This window comes from Chenopodium album, chromosome 15 (genome assembly GCF_948465745.1).
Source record: "Chenopodium album chromosome 15, dcCheAlbu1.1, whole genome shotgun sequence".
Taxonomy (NCBI): domain Eukaryota; kingdom Viridiplantae; phylum Streptophyta; class Magnoliopsida; order Caryophyllales; family Amaranthaceae; genus Chenopodium; species Chenopodium album.
Window position 1 is genome coordinate 23,124,051 of NC_137848.1, and position 7,517 is coordinate 23,131,567.

The 7,517-nt window shown below is 38.4% G+C and overlaps 1 non-coding gene across 1 annotated transcript; it reads right to left on the bottom strand.

The window, feature by feature from the left end:
• Window positions 1-4,788: 4,788 nt before the first annotated feature.
• On the bottom strand, window positions 4,789-4,893 carry LOC145583566 (small nucleolar RNA R71). Its single transcript, XR_014100203.1, has one exon. It is a non-coding gene; the product is annotated as a small nucleolar RNA R71 (small nucleolar RNA).
• Between the last annotated feature and the right edge of the window lie 2,624 nt (window positions 4,894-7,517).

The window sequence follows — 7,517 nt, forward strand, 5'->3', positions numbered from 1 at the left end:
TTGCTATTCATACTATGGTCTACGTCCTTCAGAGTCCTCCAATTTTTGTTTTTGTGAACAACTTTCTTCTTTATTTTTTCTCCCTCAACTGACTACACACTCACCTCACCTAACTCCTCTCCACTATTAAAAATAAATGTCTCATTCTCCAAAGAACTGGTATTAGCCGCAGCCCCACCTTTAGCATTCAAACCAAAATTCCTAAGTTTATTCATTACCTCCTTTACATGGGTGGAACAAGTGTAGGACTTTAGATACTCTAAGCGAAATTGCATGAATCATATTCATTAGTATCTAAACATCAAGATCAATGCATAACACATAAAGAACATATAATTGTACCTTTGAAGCGTGATTCCACGTGCGATCGAGCAAGAACAATGGGAGATAAAGAACCCAAAGCGTGTTTCCTCTACTTGGTCCACAGGCACAGATTAAACCTCCACTAGTGCTAGTTAGTTGTGATTGAACCCTTTAATCAACCTTCTACAGAGAAAGAGAGACACGAACTAATCACGAACCACCACGAACGAACACCACAAGCCACCAAGGGTGCCCGGCGGTACGGAAGTGAGAGAGAGAGGGGAGGGCCGTGAGTGAGAGAGAGAAAAGGGAGTTTTAAGGTTTTGGGAAAACCGGTTGCCTTGTTTCACAATTCACTGATTGTTAATTGTGTCTACTTTAACCTTAGTCATGGATCTTATTTATAGATCATATCTCTAAATAAGAGTCCATGTCAATCCCAAATACCTTGTCTTAATCAAACTACTGTTTCCCAACACTCTACATGGTATGTCATAATCTCATGAGGCCCATTAATAGGCCTCTTAATTGTTTAACCCAATACCCTTGTTGTGTGGCCTCATAGAATCCATTCTAGTGGGCTTTGGACTATTTAACTACCCTAAAGATCATTTATCATATCTAGCAAAAGACAATGACAACCCAAAAGAACGAACTTATTATCTCCATAATAGTGATCCTTGATATATCTACTAATTGCACTTATCGAAGACATAATTCCTTCAACAAGTAGTCTTCAACTCAGTGTTTCTTTGGTTTTGTAACAAATAAAGATTTTGCACAACTTCCCCCATTTCTTTCACCTTCCTCCCAAATTATACTTCCACGGTAAGGCTTTCAACCAAGCCCTAAATGGAAGGGTTGGTTCCTCAATCACTTTATGGTCCTCACAATCCTTGAGACCATGCCCCATCAACCTACAAAAAAAGTAGAATAAAGAAGGTTTTTCATACTTACTTCGAAAACTTCTTCAATTCCACCTCTTAATTTCAATCTGACATGCTTGAAAAGTGGATTGCGCACATCCAACATCACCCGTAATCTAATAGATTTGACAATTCCAACCTTTGCTGCAGCATCCATATTTTTTTCTGTTTTCGAAAATATTTCTTTTCATATCTTATTTATGAAAATTTCCAATCCAATTTAATTTGGTCCATGATATGGGTCCAATGATAGTGTAGTTGGATGTGGTTTGAAAAGAGCTTTCCGACGATATATTATAAGCCCAATTTCGATAAATAATGACGAAGTTATGGCCCAAATATTAAATTGGATATTAAATGAGTTTTATGGGTGACCCAATGATCAAGTGAAGGGTCCATTTAATTATCATTCCTAAAGTCATTAGGAATTACTTTAATTTTCTAGAGTAATCTAGAAGGTTATTTTAAGTTCTAAACAGATTAGGATTAATAATAATTATATTTTTAGAAAAGATAAAGAATTTTAATTAGAATAAAACAAGTGTTTTAAAGGGTTTAATCTGATTACGGATCTAATTATCAAGTTATATTGGAAAAAGGATTATGTACGACCATAAGTTATCCAATAGCACCATCGTGCTGCAACAGGTCCATCGTGCCGCAATATGCCTGTCGCGCCGCGATGGGTAAAGTTTTACATCGATTAAATTTCGATCTTCTTTGATCGTTTACGGATGTTTTTCTCTATAAATAGGGTCGTACTTCATCGTTTTCAATCATCAAAAATTATCTTTCTATTCTAGAAGCTTATTCTTTCTCCCTCTTTCTAAGCCTTCCCTTTTTCAAACACCATATGTTCATCACGAGACTTAGACACACACAACCAAGCTCAAATTGTCTACGCCCTAGACGTGAAAGGATGAGAATTTCTGAGCGTTTGTTCCCAAATCTTATTTCAATTCTTTGATTAGATTTACTATTTAATATTTTCATTGAATTTACTACCGTGTGTATTATTTTGATAGAAAGAGATACGAGGCAACAAAGTGAGTAATTTTATTGCTATATATCTTTAGAAAGCATGCTTAGATTATTTTAATTCCTATTATCATGTTAGGATGTCTTTATGATTCCTAGTATCATGTTTAGGGTAATAACTAATATTTCTAATATCATGTTTAAGGTTCTTCCTATTTTCTTCTATCATGTTAGTATCATGTTAGGGCTAAAGCTTTGATCTTTATTGTTTAACGACATGCTAGAATTTGTTATTAATCTTGTTAGTATCATGCCTAGGATTGATTAGTGGCATTTATGCCACTCTTTTATCCTTTTTTCTCTAAGAATTCCCCCCTCATTTGCGCTTGTTTGAGCCTTTTCAAAGCGCTTTATCTTCATTTTTGTGATGTTTTGTCTTTCCTAGTGTTTCCTCCCTTTTTCTTCTTTCTTTATTTCTTTCCTCTGTTTCTTAGCTTATGTTGTGTTTGAGTATTTCAGTAGGTTGAAATGAAAGGCGTACATTACCTTTCCCGAGACTTCTGCTTTGGGATACTTTGGAATGCCTTGGAAGAGATGAAGAGTCCAGAATGAAGAAAATTTAAAACTTCGGATTAGACTGCTGGAGCGGCTGCTCCCACCTGAAGGAGCGCCCGCTCCCACCTGCAGGAGCGCCCGCTCCTATCAGGGTGAGCTTCCACTCCCCTGGGTTATTGATTATGTTTTGACCCTGTAGAGCGCCCGCTCCCCCCCTCGATGGAGCGGCCGCTCCACTAGGTATTCCGTACTCTTTTATTTCTTTTTTCTAGACTTAATTTAGGGGAAAAAGGGGGGATAAATACCCTTATGGATGTAATGAGAGGATTATTTAGGTTTTAACCCTAATCTAGAGAGAGAAATTAGCTTATTCTTCAAGTTTTCTTCATTGTATTCAAGATTTTGTTCAAGGTTATTTCAATGCAAAAGGTTTCAAGCTTTCATCTTTAATCAAGTTCCTCTTTAGTAATCTCTTATTCATTATTTTAGTTTAATTTATTTGCTTTGTTATTGCTTATTTATCTATCTCTTTAGTTGAACTTGTTGGTATTGTTTTTATTAGTTTTCAATCATGTGTTAGTTTTGTGTTTATTGAATCCTTATTTGGTTTTGCTATAATGTCGATCTATCTCTTTCCTAGGCTAAGCTTTTAGCTAGGGGAAGGGGGTAAAAAACATGTGTTAATGTCGATGATTGATGATGACTTGATTGAAATCATGCCATAAATTGATGAAAGATATGATTTTTAATAGTTTGAGATTATTAGTAGCACATTATTTGATGTTCCCTAATCTAAATGTATGAGAATGATTTGGATTAGACTAAGATCACCTTTACTTTGATCATTGCATGAAAATGAATTATCTAAGTAGAGTTTTATGTGTCGTGAACTCTTAATCTCTTGCCATAATAAGTGACTAATTGGATGCATGAAAATGATTCGATTAGAACAAGACTTAGTTCATTGATTTGCTTAAGCAATTGCATATAAGTGAGTGGTTTGAGTAGAACTTAGCATTCTATGGCATGCTTTTCATGATAATAATCATTATTCATCTATGTTTGATCATGTTTGACACCTCCATACCCCTAGCATTTGTTTATCTTTGGTTAATCCTTTTTGTCTTCCTTTCTTAAATGCTTTAGTTTACTTAATCAAGAAAACCAACAAAAATATTCTCTCATTTACTCTTGCATTAGTGGATTTGGTGTATAAACTCGTGTGCTTCCTTTGGGTTCAATCCTTTGCTTACCCTTATATTTGTATTAGGGTAGTAAAGTGTTTATAAATTTGTAATTTGATTAGGGTAGTAGTCCCAACGACCTATTAACCCGTGACCAAATTTTGGCGCCGTTGCCGGGGAAGTGGCTTGTTTTGCATATATTTTTCTATTGTTATAATCGTTTTATTTGCCTTTCTTTCTTTGGTTTTGTTCGCTTTATCCTACTTGTCATTGCTAATTGTTCGCTTAGCTTTGGTGGATTCTTAAGAGATCTCAAGATCCGCCAACACATAACATTGACCACGAGATCGACCGAACGTTGAGACAAGTCCGTAGGCTTTATCGTGAAGAAGGAAGAGGTCTTGGTTCTATTGCTGATAGTGGGAGTGACTCTTGTTCTTCAAGTGCTCAAAGTGAGACAATGGCAGGAGAAGAGGATGAAGTTTTGTTTCGTGATTTTGGAAATCCGGAGGATTATGAGCTCACGGGAGGGATCTTGCTTCCGGTTACGAAAACCAAATTTACCATTCATCCCTAATACACAAGGATGGTACAAGGGGAGCAATTTTCGGGTTCTCCAAGTGAAGATCCCATTGAGCACCTTAATAGATTTCTCGACCTATGTGCCATGATTCAAACCAATCAAGTTTCTCCAGAATACATCCGAATGCATCTATTTTGCCAATCTCTTTCGGGTAGAGATAAGAAGTGGCTCAAGCAAGTGAGGCCAAATTCTCTCACAACATGGAGAGAGATAGTCAAGGAATTTTTGAAGAGGTTCATTTCCGAGTAAAAGACTGCTGAGATGAGAAGGAAGATTGCATCATTTGAACAAGAAACGGATGAGAGTCTTAGTGAACCTTGGGAAAGATTCAAGGAGTTGGTACAAGCATGTCCTCACCATGAATACAATCAAAGCTTGCTCATGCAATCCTTCTATGATGGATTGGAACTCATGTCTAGAGCTAACTTGGATGCAGGGGTGGGTGGACAATTGATCAAGATACCAAGTTGAGGAAACAATCGAAGAAGTGGCGAAGCACTACTCTTGGGGTGGTAGAAGGAGGAGTGCACCGAAGAAAAGTGGGATGTATGAATTAGAGAAGGTTGATCAATTGCAACATAAAATAGAGCTTTTGACCAAGGGGCTTGCAAAGTTGAACACAAGTGTTAATAGTGGGGCATGCTCCTCTCAAGTCAATTCCTTGGAGGCTTGAGCCCCGAACATGTTGCGGCTTACAACTCAAGGAAAGATGGATTTAGGGGAAGTGGTGGAGGAGTAGCTTGGAGAAAACCACCACATGGATTTGCACCTCAACCTCAACAATGGGGGCAACAAGTTCAACCATCATACAATTCCAACCCGCAATGTCAAAACCCACCTCCACCTCAAAACCAAAACCCAAAGGGTAACTACCCGAGAAACAACCAATACAACAACCAAAACCAATACAACAATCAAAATCAAGGGTTACAAAGGAGTCAAGATCAAGCATCTCAATCCGATTCAACACAAACCCAAATTCTCCAACAACTCCAAGCCATGAATCAACAACTCCAAGCCACTCATCAACAAATGCAAGAAGTCAAAGCTCATAACAAGATGGTTGATTCACAAATAGCTTAATTGGCCGAGAGAGTACCTTTTAACTCACCTTCTACCTTACCCGGGGAACCACAACCTAACCCCTCTCACAACTTAAAACCCGATTATTGTTAGGCAATTACATTGAGATCAGGCACATCCTATGAAGGGCCTAAAAAGGGAGAAGAGGAAGAAAGTGTGAGGGTGGAGAAGAGAGTTGAAGAAGACAAAGGCGTCGGGAAAGAAAAGAATGTAGTGAAGAAGAAGCACAATGATGAGAAAACAACCTCAATTCCTAGTGAGACTAGGAATCTAGATGAGCCGGTTCCTTTTCACGGGAGGCTTGCAAAGAGAAAGTTGAATGATAAATTCGCAAAATTCCTTAGTGTAATGAAGAAATTACACATAAGTCTCCCTTTCATCGAGGTTGTTACCCAAATGCCTTCCTACTCCAAATTTCTCAAGGATATCTTAACCAACAAGAGGAAGCTCAATGACGAGCTCATTACCCTCCCTCATCAAGTTAGTGCACTCGTTCAACATAAGACGCCAAAGAAAGAGAAGGACCCGGGAAGCTTTACTTTACCGGTTAAGATCGGTAACATGGAACCTAGGGGTGCCTTGGCGGATCTAGGAGAAAGTGTTAGCTAAATTCCTCTCTCCATTGCACAAAAGCTCAATATTGAAATGATCCCCACAAGAAAAACAATTCAACTAGCCAACCGCTCGGTCAAGCTTCCATGTGGTGAACTTGAAGATGTTCCTATCCAAGTTGGGCATATCTATGTGCCATGTGATTTTGTAGTGATGGATATGGAGGAAGATGTTGATACTCCTTTGATCTTGGGTCGTGAAGCTTTTAAAACCTTGGGGGCGGTCATCAATTGCAAGAACAACACCATTACATGTGAGGTGGCCGATGAGAAGATTGTCTTTGAGTTCTCCAAGTTTCTGAAGACCCCCATGGTTGAGAAATGCTACCGAGTCGATGTTGTTAATGAGGAGTTAGATCGTTTGGGGAGGGTTGTGATGAGGCTGCAAGATCCAATGATTGAAGCTCTTACTTGCAAGGAAGAGTTTCATTCACAAGAGGCTAGAGAGTTCGTCATGGCTATGGAGGAAAACTCGAAGGTGGATGAGGTTGAACAAGTAATGGAAATCAAACTTGAACAAGAAGTGGAGAAAATGGAGGAGAGTTCTACGCCTCCTCCCAAGGTAGAACTCAAACCCCTTCCCCGTCTTTAAAATATACCTTTCTTGACAATGAGGGAAAATACCCAATTATCGTTAATGCCAACCTTGAGGGACTTCATTTGGAATAATTGCTTGATGTTTTGAGAAAATATAAAGATGTGATAGGGTATAGCATTGATGATATCAAGGGTATTAGCCCTTCTTTGTGCATGCATCGTATTCATCTTGAGGATGATCAATCCACCTCCATTGAACCTCAAAGGAGGTTGAACCCCAACCTCCAAGAGGTTTTCAAGAAAGAGATTTTAAAACTACGTGAAGCGAGCATCATTTATGCTATCTCCGATAGCAAATGGGTTAGCCCGGTTCATGTAGTTCCAAAAAAGGGTGGAATGACCATCGTCAAAAATGAAGGAGGAGAGGAAATCTCCACCCGGACGGTGACTGGGTGGAGGATGTATATTGATTATAAGAGATTGAACAAAAATACAAAGAAGGACCATTTTCCTCTCCCATTCATGGACTAAATGTTGGAAAGAATTTCTCACCATGATTTCTTTTGCTTCTTTGATGGGTACTCTGGATTTTTCCAAATCCCTATCCATCCAAGTGACCAAGAGAAAACTAATGTCACATGTCCATATGGAACATTTGCATACCGAAAGTTGTCATTCGGGTTATGCAATGCTCCTTCAACTTTCCAACGATGCATGACTTCTATTTTCTCTGAGATGATTGAAAAAGAAATTGAAG